The sequence below is a fragment of the Thunnus thynnus genome, chromosome 5 (assembly GCF_963924715.1).
Source record: "Thunnus thynnus chromosome 5, fThuThy2.1, whole genome shotgun sequence".
Lineage (NCBI taxonomy): Eukaryota > Metazoa > Chordata > Actinopteri > Scombriformes > Scombridae > Thunnus > Thunnus thynnus.
This window is the reverse complement of record NC_089521.1, coordinates 8,922,862-8,947,788: the sequence shown is the minus strand read 5'-3', so window position 1 is coordinate 8,947,788 and position 24,927 is coordinate 8,922,862. Positions and strand designations below refer to the sequence as shown.

General features: G+C 42.3%; 1 long non-coding RNA gene across 2 annotated transcripts in view; it reads left to right on the top strand.

Moving 5' to 3' along the window:
* The window catches only part of LOC137182695 (uncharacterized), a 118,796-nt gene that overhangs the window by 86,491 nt on the left and 7,378 nt on the right, over window positions 1-24,927 (top strand). Inside the window, exons 3-4 of one of the 2 annotated variants that reach the window (XR_010928359.1) lie at window positions 7,539-7,591; window positions 23,485-24,589. This is a non-coding gene — a long non-coding RNA (uncharacterized lncRNA). The remainder of the gene's footprint in view (window positions 1-7,538; window positions 7,592-23,484; window positions 24,590-24,927) is intronic. The other variant, XR_010928360.1, reaches the window with a different exon arrangement.

Below are 24,927 nucleotides of genomic sequence, written 5' to 3'. Positions count from 1 at the left end.
ACATCTACTTTCAAATAGATTTTGGCAGATATATTCTATGTAAAGTGCTTTCTAATCAAGCAATGTCACTGTTTTTCTTACATTTTCAGTTGAGAGAAAATTTGTATAATAGCACGGTTATTGCAGAGGTTAAACGTAAAGTAGCGTAGTTTTGCGTAACCAACAACAGAAAATGTATTGAATGTGGACATTTTACATCACGGCCCTGTCTCCTACTGTTTGTTCATGTGCAATTGATTTGCAACAGTTATTCACAGTCCCTGGCGACATTATTGCCAAAGCTCAGAGGTGGGTGCGGAGGTCAGGGAGGTGGTTTGGCATACAGCGTGCTTGACTCTGACACTGGAAGGCTGCATTGACGTCCCGTCTCATACTTCTTGTGAATGTTGACTTTTCCACAAGTTGACCATGACATTCATCTTTGCCAAAAAACTGCTGTTAAGTGACTAAGCGTAACCATGAATACCTTAAACAAACTTGGGCAATGTGGTGACTTAAACCATGAGACAAAAGAGATTTGTCAACTAGAACTTGCTCGTTTACCAGTTAAATGTAACATTAGTCTTTGAGGGCCAAAAGGTGTGTCAAACATTAGGCAAACATTTAACAGTCACACCAGTTGATGAAGTTAACAGCCAACAACAACATGATATTGCATTTCCTGATCTACCTCTAGTGCTGTTAGCATTACTTTTCGTTATTTATGGTCAGTGCTGATGTTATTGGTAGAACTTATTCAGGAAATGTAAAGTTCAGGTGTTTCCATTGTGATGTGGTGTTTACATTATTAAAAGCATTGTTTTAAGTTATCAACTGATTCAATGCTGCTCAGTCTGAATGTACAGTATGGATCTGTAGCACCTCTTAATTAGACAGCTGTTGGACATCACTGGAATGAATAAATTGGACAGTCAACTGGGGAAAGCTGCACTTGTTATATTTTAGCATGCAGTAAATGTTTATTTAGCTCTGTATAGATATAATGGAAAGTCCAAAAGATTGTTACCCATAAAAGACACCCTACACAAACAGAAATGGCAAAGCAATGGAAGAATGAGTTTCATGTTTTCTGTGGGTAACTTTCTTTGGCCTGGCATTCTCCACTGTTTTATTTACTCCCGTTAGTGCCTGTTGCCAAAATCATAACAGCTGGGGGCGGGCTGGAGGAACAGGATTTTAAAAAGCAAACATAAATGGTCTCAGTAATAAAGTTTTTTTTTCCTCCTCACCTCTTTGAACATCCTGCGTCTTCTTACAGTTGTCCCTATCTTTGGTATCTCTCCCACACTCAGGGAGAGACTGAATTATAACACGGCCCTTGCCCATGGGAGGTAGTGTGTCTGATGGACTTATCCGTCCACCTGATCACAGTCACCTGTCAAGTTTGTTATTCTAAATGCCAGCTTTAGTGTGATAAGGTCTTACGCGGGACAGAGCAGGTGAACCCAAGTGCAAACACTCAACAGCGTGGAGACAGGGATATGATAGAAACAAGGTATTTTTTGTAAAAGCTAGGGAAGGGCAGGTCTGGGTAGTGGGCTGGTAACTAGGAACTGGGGCTGGTAGCTGGCAACCTGGAGCTGAGGCTTGGGCTGGAAGCTTGGAACATGGGACTGAGGCTTAGACTGGAAAATGGGAAGAGCAGGAATCCAGGGCAGGGAAGCAGGGCTGAGAAGACAATACGAGAGGCTGGAGACAAAGCAGAGTGAGAGAACTGGAGGGAACAGGAGACTGGGTTAGGAGAGGGGAAAACAGGCAACAACAGATAAACAGAATAAATGCAAGTGAAGTGGCTTGAAGCGTTGTGGCACTGACCGAAGCAAAGGCTATGATCTGGCAGGGCTGATTATAAGTAGAGGTCTTGATTATGGAACAGATTGCAGCTGGTGGGGCTCTGCTCTGACTCCAGCACACCTGTCTCCACTCACACAATCACACACACACACACACACACACACACACACACACACACACACACACACATTGGGAGAGCGGCAGCAAGTTAGGGAGACACAGGATTATGACATAAGGGGGACATTTAGTATTTTCAAGTCTGTTTTTGTGTGTGTTTATATTAAGAAAAGAAATTGGAAATGTTTTCATGAACTGGATTGAATCTCTACCCTACTGCATTAGTTAGCATTAAATTAGTTCAACCATTAAGTCATATCCTTCCTGCATTTATTAAATGACAATTCTTCTTTCCGTTTTGTGTCAGATATTGTATGTCATGTCAGGTCATATGTGTTTGGTATGACACTGCACCAACAAGACACATTTGTTGTACTTGTTGAACAAAGCAATTTGAGATTCTTTGACTAGTAAAAACATGCTGCTTCCACAGCAGCCGCCACCATCCATCTTGTTCTCTTTCATTTGAAATGCATCATCTGAGTCGACCCTTGACCTCCATGGCCATGTCACTTCCTCTCTCCAGCATTGTGCCACTACAGGGGGCAAGGATAGATGGGTCACAAAGGTTAGCAGGTTGAGCTGTCAGCACGAGTTTCACGGGCCTGTTAGGTATTGAGGTGGGACGCGTAGAGACTGCACGAGACCGTGTGGGGTCACAGCAGATCAGATTTATTACTGTTCTCACTATGAATTCCATGTTCTTTGCTCAAGTCCATCATGTCCCCTCGCCCCATCACTTCTTCACTACTTTTTCCCTCTCTCTCCCCCAGCTTTCTTTCTTTCTGTCTTTATGTAAGAGTAGATGCTCACTCTACACACAGCTCACAAGGGGCCTCATTTATAACCATTGCATAGGCACAAAAGAAGGTGTACGCCGCTTTCTAAGCAAACTTTGAGATTTATAAAAAACAAACTTGACGGGAGAATGTGCTGTCCTCCACAGAAACTCTGACCCATGCGTACGCGCGTAAAAGGGAGAAATGAGAAACTGCGACTCCGATGGCAGAAGGATGAAACGCGAGAAACAGTTTGAAATTTGATACTATTGTGTAAAATAAATCGAAATGTTGCCTCTCACATATTAAATGAAGAGTTAATTTGCAAAAACAGATCAAAGCCATTCTTAAAGTGAATAAACAAACACCTATTTGGTTGATACTGCCTGGAGTGCACACAAAAAAAACATGATTTAAGATGATAAATAAAAATGTAGATATGTGTTACTGCAAAAGAGCCCCTCAACCCTCATAAGCATTTGAGCCAAACACTGCTGCCTCACGCCAGGATGAACATAACACTGTTTATTAAGTAGATCTTTCAGTGTACAGCAAGTACAAGTACATACAGGGAAGCACATACTAGGAATTTACTTTGGTGGTGTGCAGCAGTCTTAGATATACACAAAAATTAAGTAATCCTAAAATAATATTAAAAAAACAATGAATTTAGAAAAGAAGAAAAAGGTAAAATATATTCTCTATGAGAGGAGCAGATAACAGGTTTAAATGTTAGTAAATAGAAGGGAATGGGAAGGATGTGCAAGTTATTGATTAGGAGTAGGCTAAACAGTATATAGAGTGCAGTTATTAATAGTAAAATAGTAAAATAATTCAAGTTGCAAAGATCACAGATGTGTCACTTAAAACAAGTCTTATTTCTTTTAACTCCTCGGCAACCTGCATCTGTGGGGACACGGCCGCTGGAGGGTTGAGACACACAAGGTGCAGTGGAGAGGCTGGGCTGGGCGCACTCTGCTCAGCTGCAGCACCACTGACCCCACTGGAACACACAGCGACTAAAAACAGTAGAAAATGTCTCATTTGTTTGTGTCCATAAATGTTTTAACAAAACTTGAATGCATTTGTTTTACTCTCTTTTCAAACAAAGGAATACAAATTATATACCGGGGTCATTCGGTGCATCTTGTCTGTGTCCCCCTCCATCTACATCACTACTCAGGAGGCTTTCTCTGATCATTCCTGCAAGTTTCTCATAAGAGGGGGAGTGAGTTCCAGTATCCCCTTTTCCCTGCCCATGGCGCAAACACTCTACTTTTATGTCGCAACACTTCTGTTTTATTTCGGAGGATCCGACCTTCTGAGCCAGGAGCATTCACTGCGTCCACCATATGCTGCTACCCTGAGTCAAACAATATATTTTTTCTTGCCTCAACCTCTCCAACAAGAACTTCAATTTCAAACTGTATGAAATTTCTTTTTTTGGCTTTTCTGTTGGCGTTTGCCGTGGTTGTCTTCATGCGGTTGGTATGAATGAATATTATTTAGGGACATACATGTTCATTGTTACAAGATGCTCTGCATATTCGATTGTGATTTATAAAGGGAAATCAGCGTAGGATTTGCATGCACACTGTCTTATAAATCAGAATATTTTTGTGCGTAAGCACTTTCTGTGTTTCATCCGTACGCCACCTTTTGACATGAATCCTGCACACAGTTTTATAAATGACTCTTGGCCATTCATGCTAGTATTTCAGTTTGTCATGCTTATTAAGCTTCATATAATCAGTATAATGTTGGTCCATTTTAAGCTGAACTTATCATTAATTTATTGCGTCGAGTGAAGTTCGCCAGCAGACTCGTGGAACAAGCTGCTGGCTCGTTAGTAACATTTCTCTTTGTTCGTATTCAGATAATTGAATTGAATAATTGAATAACTGAATAATTGAATAATTGAACATGAACCAAAACCAAAAATATCTGTTTGCATTACCACAAAACATAAAAAGGAAGAATAAGTTTACTGTATCCAGATACAGATCACGTGTTAATACCAGGTGTAAATGGGGCCATAGATACAGCGAGGGTTGAAGGTTTCCTGTGGAAACCTTTTTGACCACTAGTGGCACCATGGAGCAATGTTTTTATGAGTGAGATTGATTGTATTGTACACCTGCACTATACACATTCCTGCTGCCGGTTGCCTGCTGTTCAGATAACTGGTGGCGGTAATGTGCAAAGAATTATAGCAATGTACCAACAAAGGCAGTGAAGAAGAAGACTGCTATCTAGCAAACATGGATGTAAACAATGCACAATTTTGATAATCATCTTTGCAAATGCTTTACGTGGAAGGAAAACAGCCAACATGTTTGTCAGTTCTCAAGGATACACGCAATGCATTTTGGTGAGAAACGCTGAATGTAAACATACCCATGACCCGTGTTTTCCATACTGTTACATGTTCAGGTCAAAAGTTGGGTTGGAATAGATATAACTTCATTCTTCTTTCCATCAGCTCCCCACGCAGAACTCGATTGTTTATCAGAGCCGTTATTTTAGTATAGGTGTGAAGTCAAAACGAGAGAAAAAACGTTTCTTTTTTTATCTCAGAACAAAGGATACCAACCTGCAAAAACAGGACAGGCATTCATGGCTTTGTCCTATTAAGAGCCTGCAGCTCTTCCTGTCTTACCTTTCTCTTGCTTTCTTGCTTTGCCTTTTTTTTCTCCCGGTAATCTATTATGTCGTCTTTATCTTGCCTCTATCTTTGATGATCTGAAACATCTTTGTCAACATTGTGCGATTGTGTGTTTTCATGGATTTACAAGCCAGTGTGTGTCCCGATATCTGCCAGGGAACATCTGCCTGGCCGTACTAGTGAGGGGCAAACAGAGAGGGGGCGAATTCTTAACAGGCCTCAAATAAACTGCTTCACAAAGGGGACTGGGGAGGACACTGAAGTCTGCCAATCAAGTGATGTTTTCCAATTAACCTGGGGTTAAAAAGATAGGTAAACCTCCTTGAACAAACGCTGAGGAGACCAAAGAGTTGACTGAAAGTTACTCACAGTCTTTACTTGGGTGGTGACGGGATGGGCTGTTTGCTCAGGCTTTGGACTGACTCACAAATCAAAGTGTGTGTCAGAATGGAGAGATTAGGGAGCCAGAATAGGTCTGAGATTCTACCTGTGCCCTTGTCTCTTTGTTGTCACCCACCTGGATGAACTGTTAACATTGCGTAACACACACACACACAGAGACACACACACACAACAGAGAAACTTTCTACTACCCTGATAAAATGCAGCTGTTTTTATCTACTGCTTCAGAACTGAGGAGGCCCAGTAAAGGCTGTTTGAAGAACCGATGAGTGTAGCATTGTTCATAGTGGGAGAGTCCCCGTTCCACTGAAGCATTCTGCTGCTCTCAGTGTGGCCTGTCCCTCCAGCTGCTGTCATTTCAGGACACGACACAGACTTTAAAGCTGGTAGTACACTGTTAGTACACTCATGCATGGACCTAAAGGGAGAGATAGAGCGAAGGAAATACGCAAAAATGATGACAGAGTTTCAACTAGAAAAGGGGAAGTTGTAACTTCTCTGCCAGAGCTGCGTGATTTGTCATTCATCAACTGTAATAAATATTATCAGATGCCATCAGAATGAGTGGGATCGAATTACAGCACAAAGCGTACAGTATAGCCAAGTCAGGTTCTGCTGAATTACATTTCCTTGTGTTGTTGTCTCACATTTGTTTATCAGGAAGCAGGTAACTGATGAGCACTGCCAGGAGCTCAGGTTTCAAAGACAAGGCTGGATAATGGAAGACGTTTAAAAAGCCATTTCAGACAATGCAGGATCTTAAGTCCTGGATGTCCTGCTCATCATTCATCTGATCCCATTTCCTGACTTCTGAAGATTGAGGGATCTAATTCAGACCTCTCTGCTTTCACCTGCTTTGTAGTCTCACTGTATTCACCTGGTTTGAAAAAAGAAATGTGTGTTTTGACAACTTCACATTTCACTGGATTTCATGGTACAGCTTCCCCACCTCCCCGCGCTCCGTCACTCCTTCACCCTCCTTATCTTGAAGACTCCCTTCCCACTCCTTGCGCTCTCTCTAGGTGAATTGAACCTTGTCTTACTGTTAAATGAAGCTCTGCTGGAACTCGGGAGGGAGGGGTGGGGCATTACCTTTCGGAAGTGAAGCTAGCTCTCTGACCCTCTGTGGTGAAAGGCCCTTAGGCTTCACTGCATCTCTCACATAAGATGATCTCTATGGGGAAAGCAGGAGATTACTCCTGATAGGAAGGAGACTTAGCATTAAGTCAATTGGCTCCTTTGTGGAATAATCCGCTCTTCTCATCCAAGTCATTGTGATGAGTGATAAGGCGTCAAGTGCATATGAGTTGAGGAAAAAAAGAATAGCAGAATAATATCAACCCAGTTTCTGTTCAAATGTTACATGAAACCGATGTTATAAGATTTTGTTTCTTGTGATGAGGCACACTTTGGCTGTGCTGTGATTTCACTGACGAAAATTTTTTGAAAACTTTTTCGTACTGCTCATTGCTGGAAATGTCACATGTACTTTGTTTAAAACTGTAAAAACACATTATTTGACAGGACGCAGGAAAATATGACACATCAAAGACTTTTTTACGACAATTAGAATGTGTCACAGCTTATTTTATCTAACTGTCAATAGCAGGAATTTCCAATTTGTTATCATCACATCATCAAAATTACAACAACTTTCGAAGTCACCGCCGGTTACCAGCAAAACTACAGTGTGTTAATTTCTTTAAAATGTCATTACTTGAAATCATTCATCCTCATCACTCTGACTGTGCTCATACTGTACTGTATATTGTGCCCTCCAGGTATGGGATCTTATCAGTGGGAAATGCTCAAGAGTAGCCTCAGGTGATCTCAGGTAAGATGAATTACCTTTTTTTTCACTGCGCTCACGTGAACCGCTGATTCACGTGAGCAACCACTCTATGCGTGCCTTCTTTCTGTGTTTCAACTCGCTGGGTTTCGAGCCAAACTAGCCTGAACAATCATATTTTAAATGATTCATGGGCTTTGTGTGAAGAGACACAAGATATGTCAAATACTCTTGGCCCTTGGCTGGATTTGTAGGAAACTGTATATTGCATATCCACTATTACAGACACTAAACAGGTCTGTAATAGTGATACACATGAGACATTACAAAGTAAAGGATCAATTAGATGTTTTGGAAATGCTCAGATGAAGCAGTCCTTTTCTGACAGTACAGATTGTCTCAGTGAATGCCCCCGCTGTCCCCAGATGCCACCATCTCTGTTAACAATATCATAGCACTGCTGGGCTTGTAGTTTTGTTTTGATTGAAACCAGTCTCACTGGCTTGTCTGTCTCAAGCAGGAGCCTGAAAAGCTTTCTTCTGTCTGCTTATAGTCTTCTTCTGTCATGGTTGTTTCTGAAACAAAAAAAGAAGCTTCATGAGGGAGTAGTGGAAATTTTTGCTCATTACATTCTAAGTGATCTTAGTTTAGAAATGAAACTTATTGTAGCTGGGATTAGACTGCCTACAGTTGTGCTGATGTTGACATTGTTTCACAATTACATATTTGAGCAGTTGCTCGACTAATGTCATACTGCTCAGGTTTACTCAGTTCATGGTTGGTGTTGTGCTCTATTGACACACATCTGTTCTCAGGCATGTTGCAGGTGTGTAAATCTTCGATAATGGGAAATAGAAGTAGATTTCAGTGAGGTAAAGGTCAGCAGAGAATCTATTATTGACCTTGTTACTGTCATTTTCAGTATCACAATGATATGATACCACTACTGTGTCTTTCTCTGCCATCGAAACCTCACAAGCTTGGATTCCTGTAAATGTTAGCTTTAGGTGGTTTCTCTGCTTCTATCATTTAGCACACAATGACTGACTGTTTGCTTTTTAAATTGCTAATCATTTTTTTATTCTGAAAAGCTACAGTAGTGTTTTTAGCTCAAATAAGAGAAGAACCTGGTTGTATGACAAGCAATGGTTTTGACTTCCGTATCATGAAAAAGAACACAAAATGGGCGGTCACACCATTTTTGATATTTTTACGAATAAGAAATTCAAAAATCTATACAGTACAAAGAAAATAAATCCATAAAAATAATAATACTTTTAAAAGTTATAGTTTAAATCAAAGACAGCAGAAATTACAGACTACAGCGTTGAGGTATTTCTAACTACATTTTACCATATCAAAGAGGTTAAGCAGGTTGAGATACCCTCACAAGTCACGAGTGCCGCTATTCTCCTCTACAGCAGCACAAGACACAGTGATAGAGAGAATGAGAGGCAATTAGCAAGGCAGAGACATTGACAATTAAAGTCCACAACACACAGACGTCACAACGCAACCGTGCGTATGAGGAAGAGAAAGCACAACAATCAGAAAGAGAGAAGGACCATTAGAGACACAGTTCTACAGTCAGAGAGAGTTGGTTTGTAATAATAATTACAGTATGCGTACTTAAGTCCTCAAATGTAACACGACCCCAGTATTTTCATGTGTAATTTCAAGGAAAGGAAACATATATTCCTATAAATCTTATATTTATGCGATAAATCAAATAGACAACAGCCACTAGAACGAACGCAGGTCACTTGAACCAATGTTACTACCCACCTTGCTGTATTTATAACTATAAAATGATTTACATAGTTCTCTTAGACTGAGTTGGTGTTATTTCCAGTTGAGTTGTACCAGTATCACTACAGATGTTGGCAAAGCTTTTGTGGTATTTCCATAGAAACACACAGGGTTTAAAGTGGTAAATAAATGACCATCTCACCATTCAAAATCTTGCCCTTTCACTGGAATTGACAACTGAACATTTTCATCACCCCTTTCACAGCTGTACCTCTGCGTGCACTTTCTCAATGCTAATTGGCCGTGGTCTGCTAGACAAGAACGCATACAGTACAGTGTAGTCCAGTGTGATAGAGCCTTCCTGGGTCAAGTGGCTGCTCTCAGGGTGACTCGACACTTTTGACATGTGGATGGCTGTTCACCAGCAGCAGCAGAACACTTGTGTTCACAACGTTTGGCTGTTAGGATTAGTGTTGTGCAGCTGCCCTGCTCCTCACAGCTGACAAACCTGGGACTTTTAGACCTCTTCGCACCAATTTCCATATTCAATCTTTTTAGCACATATATTCACAAATACATTGTACCGACTTAAAGTATTGTCATTGGTAGGTGCAAATTTATACAAGGGGGGTTTTTTCGTGCAGATTATGTGTAAGAACGAGGGAGTTACACGCACACATAACTTCACTCCTTCTTAACATTATTACTCAAAATGCACACCAGTCAGCACACTGTTACAAAGTGCCAGCTGAAGTAAAATCTAGTGATAGAACACCAGAATCCATCCATAAACATTATTGGTAACTTTTTATGCTGCAATCTTGGTCAGGTTTTCCACCTTCAGTGGGACTCACCTGATTAAATAATGATTAAATTAAAACAATAAATAAATACCGTGTTGCAGTCGTGCCTCAGTTAGCTGAGTACTGTATGATCAATGAGATCCTGTCTTCTGGGTTAGGGCCTTGTTTTTCTTCATGTTCATGTTCTAGGGCCAAACAGAGGAAACATCTGCTTTACTGCTGTTCTAACTGCTCCATTTCTACACACACACATACACACACACACACACACACACACACACACACACACACACACACACACACACACACAGGCAGTTCTAGTGGTTTGGCCTGCCAGAGGAAGAGTGTTACTACACAAAGCACACATGCATTGATACTTACGCACACACACCAACACACTCCCACACACACACAGATGCTGCCTGTCTTCCTCTCATCCTCATCCTGTCACAACCACTGTGCAGTTTGTCCTCCACCCGACCGTCTCTGCCATCAGGACCTGCACTGACAGCTGCTCTGGCATCCAAGTCTATCAGTCCCATTTTCTGTCTCCTTATATTGGTCTGTCTGTTCTCTGTCTCTTTCTCCCGTTTCTTTTTGTCCATCTCGTCCTCTGTTTTGACAAGCAAGCGTTTCAAATGCAGGATTGTGCTGTCACCAACTTTAACATTCAACCAAACAAGTAACAATGCACCGAATATGACGGTATGGTAAGAACAGAGAAGCTTTGGAAATTTTCTGGTACTCTGACATGGTGTATTTCAACCTTTATTACATTCTACATTCGTACAAAATCATCATATCAACAGAAATATTTGGTTTTCTTAGTTACAAAATACGTTGAATGTTTAGCACAGAATGTTTGCAGTATTCTTCCTTCTGTGATTAAATGATTAGAGGGTCTCTCATGGCATGTGTCTGGATATTTGGAGAAAAAAGAAATTCCGTGACGACCTTCTGCCAGGTTGATAAAATGTTAGCATGTCAGATATACGTTCTGGGGCAAGATCATTAAGTGCTTTTAGAACACTTTTAGAACACTTTTAGGAGCAAAATCTTCAAGTCAGTTCTGTAATTAACAGGTCGTCAGTGGAGCTGTTTGAGAATTGGAGGGATATGATAAAAGTTTGGGTTTCTAATTTCCGCATTTTTAAGCCATTGAATGGCTTTCGCAGAGAGACCAGTAATAAGTACAGTAATATAGTCTGCTGGTGAAAAAGACATGGATCATAGGCTGTATAAAGATGGACATAGTGAGGTGTGACATCAGACACTGGTTTGCATTGGAGATGTTTTTAAGCCCGGAGTTGCAGCTTATGGTGTGCGCAATTTTTCGAAGCCAGGAACTTCCAAACAAGGAGTGCGGGATGTTGCCTTTCTAGCTAAATTGTGCTAACAGGGCAGATATCATAATCAAGTAACATTAAACTTACTGAAACATTGCAACGATAGTGAGCAAAATGTCAATCACAGCTGTCAATCAACACCCATACAGAAGACATCGAAGCCTACTATGTACTACTAAGTCTTCAAATCTTGTTAACGGAACAATAATGTCCAAAATGACCACAGCCCAAATTTTGGGATTGAGACCATTAGACGGCAACCAAAAGTAAAAGATTTGTTTTGTCACTTGTGTTGCAGTGGGAGAGACTCTACTCTGCATTATGAGGGAATGCTGGTGCATACTGGCTGCCGCTCCTCTTTGCTAAATAGACAATTGACTGTGAACTTCACTGCTCATGTGATTAACGTGGCCTTCCTGCATTTTGCTCAAGCTTTTAGTGTTTTTCCATTCTGTCTGCATGTTTTGATTGCTTTGATCGAGTTGGAATATGTTCTGTAAACTGGCGGACTTTGGATTAACGCTAAAGTACTGCCTATCTTCTCTACTGGGATTTGTGGATTTTGAATTACTAGTGCAGTGCCTGTTCAAAACGTGCCTGTTCGGAATGGGCCAATTGCTTGGCCTCTGGCCGCTACTTCAACGCATAGAAAAATTAGGTACAGTCTATGTGAGATGTGATTGAGTAGGCTATATACACCAACAACATGAAAGAAACTAACATTCTATTAAACATAGATGTTAAATATATAAGTACTCTAATAGTAAATACATATTCTTTGCTCATTTCAAATATATTTAAAATTAAAATAATGTGAATCCTAAAATAAAGTGGATCAATCATATTGAGCTCTTAGATATTTTATTTCTGTGCCTTCAGTTCAGATTTGAGTGGGTATGTTTGCTCCAAAGATTTGGGCTTTGTAGTGACGTTTCACAGTCACCACAGTCTTGGAACATATGAGACAAACTGGTTTTGAACTGCCCGCGGAAGTATTTCCTTTGTTTTACGTACGTAACTACACTGTGTATTGGGCTCTGAGCGCTTCCAAAACAGGGGTGACCTACTCTCAACAATTCACCTGGACGCATCGTGTGTAGTCACTCGCTGTAGATGCTGATCTGCTAAACATGCTGCTAATGCTATGCTTTCTGTCTAGACACGGGGTAATTGATTAAAAGGTCTGTTTTGGCTGTCTACGTTTCTCTTTTTAGAGCACTTTTCTCTGACTCGTGTCACACCTTGTCTCTGGTCTCTCCTCGACATGCTGGAGTCAGTCAGCACAGCCCTGAAGCTCCAACCTGCCCCTGCACAGACCGGAGTAGCTTGCTGATCACTGGTTTATTCAAAGTTTATTAATATTAAATGTATCACATGTTCAAATTGCACCAAATTCAACATTGCAATCCCTTGGGTCCCCAGCCATACACCCAATAAGTGTGGAGTCGATCAGATGAATGGTTCAAGAGATATGCAAAGGACATACATACAGATATATAGAAATACACACACAGAGTCCTTCCTTTAGTAGAGAGATTCAATGTAAAGTGTTTCATACCTTCTCTACTGGGATTTGTGGATTTTTGGATTATTCAATGTACAGTGCTTCCTACCTGCCCTGCTGGGGTCCCTTTTCTCTGGACAACAGCAGCCGTCTCTTTCTCTACCCTGCCAGCTTGGGTGTGGCACAAAGCCCCGTCCCCTGTCCCCTGCATTCTCTATCAGCTCTCTATCTCTATCACCCAGAGCTGCACTGTCATTGACAGACTCTAGTGTCTGGGGTTTTTCTTCAACTAGAGCTCCCCTATGTTTGCTGTAAGATCTCCACTGTGTGAATGTAACTGTGGCTGTTACCAATGCTGCCATTCTGCCCAAATGACTCAACTACTTTGATTATGATGTCCTACACCACCATAAAGCTACAGAGTTTATGCAGCTTCCTAATTGCATCCAACAAAGGGTTTTTAACCCACTGCCAAGAGTTTGGGATTTTAAGAAACAGACCTCATTACATCCCTGGAGGCTCACTCCTTGGTTTCAGTGTGGAATACGGAGGCAAAACAAACTTGGACGTCATCGTTGGAAACATCGCAATACTACCCTATACCAGGCGAGGTGCAAAATATTGAGTGGATCACAGTGTACTGCGGAGTTTGCAGAGACTTCCATCCTCAGCTCTGTCTCCTGCCACCATGGAACTATTTAATACACGATCTCCCACCAATAAATCCCTCCTCATACATGACCACATCTTGGACAAGGGACTTGATTTCATGTGCCTAACTAAAACCTGGCATAAACCAAGGGACTACTCTGTGTTTAATGAGGCAAGCCCTCCTGGCTATAGTTACATGGAAAAAGCCTGCAGCTCTGGCCGTGGTGGTGCTTTAGCAATCATACACCGCGCTGAACTGAAACTGTCTCCCCTTCCTGATCTTTCTTCTATTGAATGTCTTGCTCTAAAAAATAAACCTCCATACTCCATGACAGTGCTTCTCATCTACCACCCCCCCCAACCAAACTCATCTTTCCTCCCTGAGATACACAACCTCCTCTTCTCACTCTGCTCTGTGTCAACCAACATTGTCATTGTTGGTGATACGAATATGTACATATCGACAACCCCTCCTATCATTTTGTAGTATAGTTCCTGAGTCTGATTGAGTGTCTTGGCCTGAAGCAGCATGTTGATGTAGGCTGAGATGGCCAGCTGATGTCTCATCCAGCCAGCGTCTGCAGCAGCAGCCGCCTACTCTGACAACGTTGATGCAACTTTCTAAATTGGTGATATTTTGATAAACTGACCACATATTGGGAATGTAAATGGTGTCTTTCTCGTCTGAAAAAATATTAAAACTTAATAAAGTGACATATTGACAGTCCTACAGCGGACATTACAGCAGCTTTCAGCCTGGCTCTGCCATTATGAACGGTGGCAATGGGCAGTGCTTCTTCTTCTTCTCATGTTGGACTGAGGGCAGACTGGACACTACAGTGACTCACCATCACTCCTGAGGTACAAAGTGGTATTCAGAGACAGGATGGACCAGAGCTAATCGGTTAGCATGTTTCAGTAGATATCTCTGCAACACAATACATATAGGTCTTTGACATAACGTCAAAACTGTTATTTCTTCACATTCTGTTGATAATTTTAGTTAATTTTGGAATGTTTTAAACTAAAATTCTGGCCAAATCTTACACATTGTACTTTTAAAGATGCTCAGTCACAGTTCTACTCCAACCTAACTATTAATAGTCCTGGCGACCCAAAGTGTCTTTTTTCCACCATAAATCATCTCCTGCAGCCACAACCATCTTCCCCAGTTAAGGCTACAGGCAATGTAACAGCTTCATTGACTTTTCAGAGCCAAGTCAGCAACATCCTCTCTCTGATGTCCAGCTGTTCGTCTCTGCCTCCCCCTGTCATAGACCTTCTGTCTGGGAGCTTGCCCTGTACTTGTGCCCTGGACCCCATTCCCACAGCTCTGCTCAAATCATACATCCCCACATACATCCCCATTCTCAGCCCCCTGATCACCCAAACTGTCAGCCTCTCCCTTCAAACCCGTAGTGTTACATCTGCCCTCAAAGTCGCAGTCATCCACCCCCTCCTCAAGAAGCCATTTCTTGGACCCATTCGTTCTTGCCCATTACAAACCTATCTCCAGCCTCCCTTTCCTGTCCAAGGTGTTGGAGAAGGTGGTTGCTTCTGAGCTTCAGGAACACCTTAAACACAACAACCTTTTGAAAAATTGCAGTCAGGTTTTCACTCAGCACACAGCATTCAATCAGCTCTGCTGATGCAGGGTCCCTTTCTCTCCTGATTCATCTTGACCTGAGCACTACATTTGACACTATGAATTACACTATCCTTTTAGAGTGTCTCCACACCACCACTGGGCTGTCAGGCTCTGCACTTCAGTGATTTCAGTCCTACTTTTTCCATAGGTATGTCTCACTAGGAGGATGCTGGTCTAGATCGCTCCTTGTCACCTGCGGTTTTCAGGTTCTCAGATCGGTTCTCAGCCCCATCCTTTTTACCTTCTACATGCTCCCCCTTGGACATGTCATCAGCAGACATGGGATGTATTTTCATTGCTATGCTGATGATACCCAGCTGTAAATCAAATCTGCCCCAAGCCCTTCTGCAGCCATGTCATGCCTCAGCACCTTAAGGACATAAAGGCCTGGATGAGCACAAATTTCCTCCAGTTAAACAGCAGCAAAACTGAGGCTCTCCTTCTTGGCACCAGATTCAGTCATCCCCCATACCTCATCTCACCTTTGATGGCCAGGATATCCCCTTTCCTCCATAGTCACTAATCTGGGTGTTAGGTTTGACCCTCAGCTGAGTTTTGATGACCATATAAGATATTAATGCAAAACCTCTTTCTACCATCTCAGAAACATCTCTAAACTCTGCCCCTCTCTAACCCTGTCAGATGCAGAGAAACATGTTCATGCCTTTATCTCCTAAAGACTGGACTACTGCACTTCGCAGTACATTCAGAACAGCGCTGCCAGGATCCTGATGAGAGTGCGAAAACACGAACATATAACACAAATTCTGTTTCATTGCACTGGCCCCCTGTCTCCTTCTGGACTGACTACAAAGTCCTGCTACTCGCATACAAATCCATCAACAGACATATGTCTCCCTACCTACAGGAACTAATCATACCACAAACCTCCACCCACACCCTCAGATCTGCCAGCAGCTTGCTCCTCCGGGCCCCCAGTGCTAAGCTCTGCACCATGGGGGATCGAGCCTTCTGCTCTGCTGCACCACACTTGTGGAACAGCCATCCTAACCATCCGAGGGCAGCACAGACCCTAGTCTCTTTTAGAAAATACCGAAAGACCTTTCTATTCAGGAAGGCTTTTTCATCTTAACTGTTATTACTATTTACTCAACAAGTCCTCCAAATTAAACAACCACATAGGTCGTTCTTACCTGCACTCCAGAACCACCCATTGGAGCATAATATGCCGCTTTCCAAAATAGAAGCGTGATATGCCACTTTCCAAAACTGTCTTAAAAAATAATGATGTTTTATGATGTGACAATGCTGTAGTTAAAGTCTGGTTAGGTTCAGGCAAAAAACCCACTTGGTTAGGGTTAGGGAAAGATCATGGTTTGCATTAATATGTTTTGCCTTGAAACGTGGTTACTACTTCCTTTAAGTTAGGCAACCTTTGTCATCATGGCAACAGTAAACACCACATTATGTTTTTTTTTTTAATAAATGCCCTGACTTACAGTTGGAAATGGGAGACTAACAGCGATTTCCTGACCTAAGACCACTTTACTATCTAGCCATCCACCCAACCCACCTCCCCCTAATAAGGAAGTCACCTTATATAGACGTCATCTAAACTGCGTCACTTCTCCAGGCCATAAATACAATGGCCACTAGATGGTGTCTGTCACTCAAATATAACCATAGGTCATTTTGGGCGACTGAATTAACAACCTGTAGGGTCGTTTTTCTTGGGAGGACAGGCTCTATTTTCTTTATGCTGTGTTCTATATTATTAGTACTGTACCACTTTAAGTTTCACTATGAATGAAAGGTGCAGTACAAATGAAATGTATTAGCCTATTTATTGTTATTATTATGACTTGTTGAAAAAAATGATTTACATAGTATTTCTAGAGAGAAGTTGACGCTTTTTTAATTGGAGTCAATTGGAGCCAGGGATTGTTTGGAACAAGCATCTAGTGGCCATCGGTGACATTGCACTTAAAGGTACTTCTACATTGGCTTCAGCCTCAAGCCATGGTAGTTGCCACTTGGCATGGACAATTTGTTTCTGGATCTGACTAGGAGAGAAAACAATACATTTTTGAGATATTCCTGAGATGATGGAAGGCTACTTTGGCAAGGCAAGGCAAGTTTATTTATATAGCACAATTCATACACTTAGGGCAATTTCAAAGTGCTTTGCATGTATAAAAAAACTTTCAAAGAGTGAATCTAAAAAGAGTGTTAAAGGAAATTTAATAAGTAAATAGGTAAATACAGGCAATAAACAAAAGATTAGAAGGCAACAGAGAATAATAGAGTTTTAAGCCTGCTCCTTAAAGGCAGTCAGAGTTGGGGCACACCTCCACTAGATCCTCGAGTAATTTGTTCCATAAGTGTGGCTCACAGTAACTAAATAAGCCTCCAAGATCTTTGCTCTTATTCTTGGAACACTCATATTGTACAAGCAGGTTAGCAATGTAAGATAATTCCTTGAAACTAAATGATTAAATACATTATTTGTCATTGCCCTCCATCAGAAAATGTGTGAGTTTTTACTGATCTGGCATACCAATCAACAGAACATCATCATCTCTCAGTGCCATCCAAGACTATTATAGTTCTAAAAATGATTCATGTGAGAATTTTCTGATCTGCCACCACTATGCTTATGGTTTGGACAGGCTAGACACAAAAACAACTGCGTTAATGGTATAAAAAGATTGTTGTTAAAAAAAAAGACAGTTTGATTAAGGTAAGTGAAGGATCATGGTCATGTTTTACAGAAAGCAAGTTAACTGTTGATTGGGAAATGCAAACTTCTCTCTGTCTCCCATTTCAAAGTCACATCCATCAACTCTTCTTCCTAAGAGGTTTTGCAGCATTAAAGCATCCCACTACTTCCTCTTTTGCTTGTCTGATGGCCACCAGGGGTCCTCATCAGATAAACGTAAACATAGGTCATTTTAAGTTCATTTTATTATTGTAAGGACAGTCTCAAATTGTGTTTAGACAGATCTTGTGATGTTTAAAATGATCCCTAGGAATCAGGACACATCAGGTCCTGGGAAGGCGTAGCTGTAAAAATGACTGTTTCTTGGTGCTACAGTGGATCAGACGCTGACTTTCTAATGCCTCACCATTGCTCAGACACAGAAATAGCTCTTGTGTGGGCCCTTTCAAAATTTTAGAATAATAACCCTCGTCACCCAAAAGGGAAAAGGCAAGGTCTGTCCTTCCCAGAGATTATGGTGGGAAGAATCGATGACTTCCTCCATCTTTCTGCCTCAGGGGACAGGGGGACAAAGTCTCACTGGTATTAATAGTCATCCTCTGATAAGCCAGCCAGTACGCTGCCTTATGGTGTCACAGCCTTTCGTCTCGTTGTTGTGAGAACCTCTTGTTATAGTATGAAAGAGGCCTTATAGAATATACATTTCCTTGGCTTCCTGTTTTTGTTCAACCCCCTGTTCTTCACTGTACATCACAACCTTTTTACAGTACAATAGGGGACACTTGAGTGTCCCATCAGTAGACACATGAAACTGAGTATTTGACAGTTTTCTCTTTAGTTCTCTTTTGGGTCTGTGATGCTGCCTGTTGCCCCAGAGCCGTTTTACTATTGGAGCCTTGTGTCGTAAAATACTGGGAGCAAAGGTGATATGCCTCTCTCATTGACACTGCTGTTATCCTGAATGGCAAGTTATATGTTTGCCTCACGGCCAGACAAGCCATTCACCCCAACACATTGGTCAGAAAAGAAGCTGTAAATACAGGCACTCAACTTTTCGATAAACGCATTGTTTCTGAAAACACAGGAAACATCATGTAACACTTCAGTATACTGTATAGTCACAAAAAACAAGAGTTGTGCTGGGAGAAAGTTGCTTAAAAAAACTGTTTTTTTAGAGACTGATACAAAGACACGAGTGCAACTAGAAACAATAGAGTGGTTAAATTGAGAAGTGATTTGTGCCCATTGAATTTATTTTTTTGTTTCTTGACTACTCAAAGAGTTATTTTTTCATTCTCAGCTGGGTTTGATAGCCTGAATGCCCCAAATAGGTCCTCTGAAAGGAGAGCATGGGAAAAATAGCTGTCGTTGTGGAAACTGCTGGGAAAGACTGAGTTCTCATTGGTAGCAGTGCAGGGCATTGTGGGATGTGAGTGAGCTGAGAAAGACTGTTTTGCTCCCTCTGTGAAGAAGGAAACATGGAAACATGGACACAAAAAGCACAGAGATTAGACCAGACCAAGCAGAACTAACTCACTGCAGTTTCTGCTCTGTTGGCTTCACTTCACTCAGAGATGGGAAGATGAGAGGTGGATGGTCGGTGATAGTGGCAGTGACTGTGGTGAGGTGGGCCGGGTTGCCACTCTTGTTTCGCAATCGTCTGCTCCAGCCGATTTAAAATCCCCTGACGTCGACATGAGCAGTGGCGGCATGCATACCGACATACCAGGCTGATGGTTGCTGGCCCATTAGCGAGGCCCAAGTGGTGGAGCCCACCCAGGGCTGCCGACCCTCTCCTGCCCACCTTCTGCCTTCCTGCCCAGCCCTGGCTCTGGATCAGAGGCAGGCCGCACGTCGGGGGACAGGGCTAATGATGGCCACAGCCATGCCATCCCTTTCAAGCCCCAACCCAAGAGTACAATTTTGGCTAATGCTATTTCCTGCAGATAAGATGCAAACAAGCTGCTTTTACTTCTTTTTCCTCATCAGAGGTTTGGGAGGTGAGGGGAGGGTAAGCTGTGGCAAAATACGTGATTGAGTCCGTGCTCTGTTTCATCATCAGCTGGCTGGGTGTTGCTTAGCTCTGCTGGTGGCTGCTATGCCTGCTATCTCATTCATGTAATCTAAACTATCAGAGAGTGATATATAAAGTTGAATGAGTGGAATGAAATAAAGAGTGGCCACTTTATGTGCACAGAACTTAAACTAGTTATCCATATCGAACCATTTTGCCCTCCATCAGTCCCTAAATGGTTTAATCAAGGCTGTGTTACGTGATTATTTTACTCACCCAAGACCTTCTAAATTGTTTCCAGCTTAAAAGGAGATTGTTGGAGATATTCATGCTACATGGAAATGGTCTCCTGTTTTGCAGTTCTGTGGTCACACATTGTCTTTCTTTGAGATACTAAATTGTACTTGTTTAGCAAACTATGTATTCAGAAAATATCCAACAAATAATGCTTTTGACTGAATTTCACTGAAAAATATCAGGATTAGAAAATTAGAAAATTTAAGCAGATGCCTAGATTTGTCCCAGTGCATACAAACATCATTTTGTTTTGTACTGCAAGAAGGTAGTAAACACTGCAGTGAACATGGTGCTCATGTGGAAAGCAGGTCTCCCGACATGTTTTCCAGTAAAACATTGTGAAAATTGTTTTTGCTACAAAGGCATTTTTATCATTAATCTTACCCAGATTTTAGTATTAGAATTAGTATTTAGAATAAACACAAATAGATTCTTTCTGTTGTTTTTTCGAAAGCGATCTACAGAACAATGTGGTGGCTCAGCTGACTAAGACTGACTAAAAGATAGATTAATCCAAAGATTTGCTTTCTCCAACTCATAAATCTTCTCTAGCTTGTTAGTAGGTTAGGACAACATTACCATGCTTAACCATGTAAGTGAGATCATCCTCCTGACTACTGATACTACACTGACAGGATCCCTTTTCTCAATGAACTCATGTAATCCATTTTCGAATCCAATCAAAACAACAATGAGGCTGACAGCCAACCTCAACTTGCTCTGCCTCATCTCACCATCAACCCAGCTCTTTTTGGCTTTTACTGCACTGGAAATACATTTTTGATTTGGGTTCACATTATGTGATTTGCTCTTGATCAGAATATCAAAAATATGTTTGATACTCCCTGCAGCTCTGAGTAAAAAAACACCACGTGATTTCTTTGCATTTAATAAACTGCATCTTCAATCTGTGGCTACACACCCGCACCATCACAGCGCCTTGTGTTATTTTGCCAAAGTGCCATAGTCAGTGAAAATGCACCCTAAGCTATGCGTGTACTAGTGATGTCTGTAATGGAAAAAGAAATATCCTAAAATTCAATAAATGTGCATCCTCCCTTGAGAATGTACGTCATAAAAACACGCCAGCTGGGTACAGTGAGGGTGATTGTGCATCCTCTTGGCATTTGGTATCATCTCTCTGCCTGTCTCCGTCTCGCTCTCTCTTTTTTTAGGACAACAGTGTCGTCAGGGGGGATGCGTGATGGCAGGCAGGGTCTGAGCAGAGCACACACATCCGTCCACGTGCCCGTCTGATCCCAATCATTCATAAATTCAGCCAGAGAGATTTGTATCCGCCATCCGCCCTGCAGTGTCTGTTATCTTTGTCCCCTACCGCCCTGTGGCTATTAGGAAGGAATGAGATGTGACAGTACAAACGCACACAAATACATTTAAATGTCTGATGCTGATGACAGCTGTCTGAATCATCCTGCTCTGGCATCTTTTTGTCCATCTTTTCTACATCTTCCGTATAAAGAGAATACTTATAGGATACTTTAATCATCACTTTATTTTGATTGAAGTATCTTTTCACTCTCTATTCTCATGCAATTTCCCCTCTTTCTCTGTATCTCTACTTTCTCACCATTTCTCCCTGTCCCTCAGCCATAAAAAAAAAAAAGCAGTGAAATTTCCCCTCAGCCATTTAGCCCAGATTCAACACTGCAGACAGGCAGGCAGTGTAGCGGCTGTAACTTACCAGAATGTAAATAGAGCAGTGTTTTTCACATTACTTCACCGCTTATTTTTAGTAGCTGAACAAGAGCAGGCAAGGGTGTGCCTTTTCAAGCCCCGACTGTAAGTCTTATCAGCTGAATACACAGAAAAAAAGAAGAGAAATTATAAATCAAACAAAACAATAATGACCCAGTGTAGGAAGTGATGTGTTGATTTATAGTTTAACTTTTAACTGTAACTGGCAGACAATACAGGGGCAGCTTTTTTAAACACAGGGAAAGAATGTTGACTCGCTGTCTCTGTTTTTCTCTTTCTCTCTGATGCACTGCACATGCACTCAAGGTGTAATAAATTTTCACTTTAGCTTTAAAAAAACAGTCACATTTATTAAATTGTATCATGTGGTGCTGTATTTATGTAAACTTAAAGTGATTACTTCAGGGATCAGCAGCAGACGCCAGACTTCTGTCACCTGGATTTTCCCTCCCAGTGACAACTTTAAAAGGCAGATTAATCTAATTTTTACTTTTATTTCATGCACTCCCACCAGCATATGCACTTCCCGAGCACGGTCAAAGCACAAGCTGAGCCACAGATCAGTTCAGTACTTTTCCCAAAGGCTCTTCCGCTATGTTGTTCAAGTGTAGCTGCCAGCCATTCCTCGATTACTGGTCCACATCCAGCTCATACCTTCCCTTCACTTCCAGGGATCAAACCAGTAACACCAGTCTGTTTTAGCAGACGCAGCGCCTGCAGCAGTGGGGAGGCTGAGCGGTGGACAGTGGCTGTGTCTCGCTGCCTCTGTGCCTGGCAGTCTTCCTCCTAGCCGCCCCTCTGCTTACACCAGGAAATGTCTTTTTCCAACTCATTCTCCAATGCACTTAATTCCTCCCTGCTCTCCAGCGACAAAGCCAAAAGCAAAAGAGATCAGTTTTTTCACTGTCTTCCTCCACCTCTTGCACTTTGATTTTCCCTTTTGCAGAAATTGCCTACTGCAAAGGCTACATCAGCACTTGTCAAGTGTGGCTTTTAAAAGGAGACCACTAAGCAAAATCTGCAAGGTGATGCTCTCTGGTTTTAAGTGTGTGTGTCTGTGCGTATACGCGTGTGCTCATATATGTATCTGTTGGAAAGACCGAGGTGCTAAACCCTCCATGTACAGCACAGTCACTGAACATGATGACTCAGTTGAATTTCCACTGAGGTAAGCTGTCACTCTCTGATGAACAGTGGCGCTGAGTCACACACTACACACACACACACACATACGTCATCTAATGTCCCCGACTAGCTTAGGGCTATATGCTACGTTTATACGCTGAATATTTTCAATACAGCCATCAATAAATACAGCAGAACACAACTCTCTCCCTCTCTGTGATGATCTTGGTGCGCAGCCATGGATGCGCACACACACAAACACACACGCTTGTGCTTGGCCTTGTCCCTGTCCAAACAGCCCTTCTATAGTGAGAGGCTCCAATGGAGTGGATCAGCTCCAGCTAAGACACCCTTTCACACTTCCTCCCTCCCTTTCTCTAAACCCTCCCTCCTGTGTGACCACAGGGCCTTCCTTCCTTCCTTCCTCCTGACACAGAGGCCTGGGGGAGTCGCAGGGGAGTCAGGATGGCCGGATGTGCCTCGATCAGACAGACAGACAGACCGACTGACAAGGAACAGACATGCAGACAGGAGGATGCTGCTACTGTGGACTTTGGACTCTGTTTTCTTCCCATCTGGAGCTACAAGGAGAATGACATCATTCCTGTTTTGATAGGACAACAGGAAGGTGGAGGGAGACGGAGAGCAGCAGGGATTGTGGGTGAGAGCATGAAGAAGTATGCAGACACAAAAGGAAACATAAGTGTTGATCATAGAGGAGGCAGAGCTTTGGCCATGCCGGCAGAGGCACACATTGCCCACCTCAGGCCGCCAGGAGGCTTTCATGTGCCTCACGGAAGTTTTTATTTTCAGAAACATACATGATTTTTCCCCCCCCTCTCCTTCCTCCTTTTGAATCTAATAAAGGAATAAAATTAATAAAGTGAATTAAGACTAGTTCCGGATTTGCCTCACAAGAGCTCTTTTCAGGCAGTCTCAAATACGAAGCTGAGGGTTTGCAAGCGCTGGGCCTGCGCTTCACACAGGAAGGCCCCCGGCTATACAAAGTAACCTCATGTCTTAGCATACAGCTCTGTACCTGCAAGCCTTGTACAGCAAAACTCATCTGAGCTCTTGTAGTTTCACAATGTGCTTTATCTCCTCTGCAAGACAGCCATTTCCTCCAGCATGGAGGAACAGAAGAAAGAGGGGAAGAGAGAAAGAATGAAAGAAAAAAGGAGGGAGAGAGGGATCACAATAACAGCAATCTCTCTTCTTTCCCCTCTGTTTTTTTTTTTTTCTCAGAAGAGGATACAGTGAGTGCCAGCTGTGCTCTGCTGCTGTACAGTGCACACTACTTCAGAGAAGTCAACCTCACTGCACTCCATCCACCCCATTGAACTGCCAGCTCTGGTAATCAATTCTGAGCCTTGTGCTGTCACTGCGGGCCTCTGGACACAGCAGCTGGCTGCAGGAAGACAAGCGCTCTTCCACAGAATCTGTCCACCGATCAGCTGCACCCAGCTGTCTAGCAGCAGCCCCGCTATTCAGAGCACTACTGCTGCCGCTGGTGAGGGAGGCCTCTTTCACTGCTGTCACCATCGCTGCTGCCTGGAGTCCCCTTCACCATACTTTCTTTTTGACTTCTTCCTTCCTAAATTCTCAACCGTACAGACACATCCGCCCTTGAGCTGCGCAGCAGGCCTCATATGTCTGTCTGGGCTCGCTTTCTGTCTTTCTTTTGCTTTCTTTTTCTTTCTTCCCAAGTCAAAATATCCATCTGTCTCTGCCTTTCCCAACTTTTACTCCACTATTTCCATCTTCCTTTCTCTCTTTCCCATCTATACTGCTGTCTTCCATGCTGGGTATTTAGATGAACTTTTCTCCTTTTCTGCTGTTGTAGGCTTT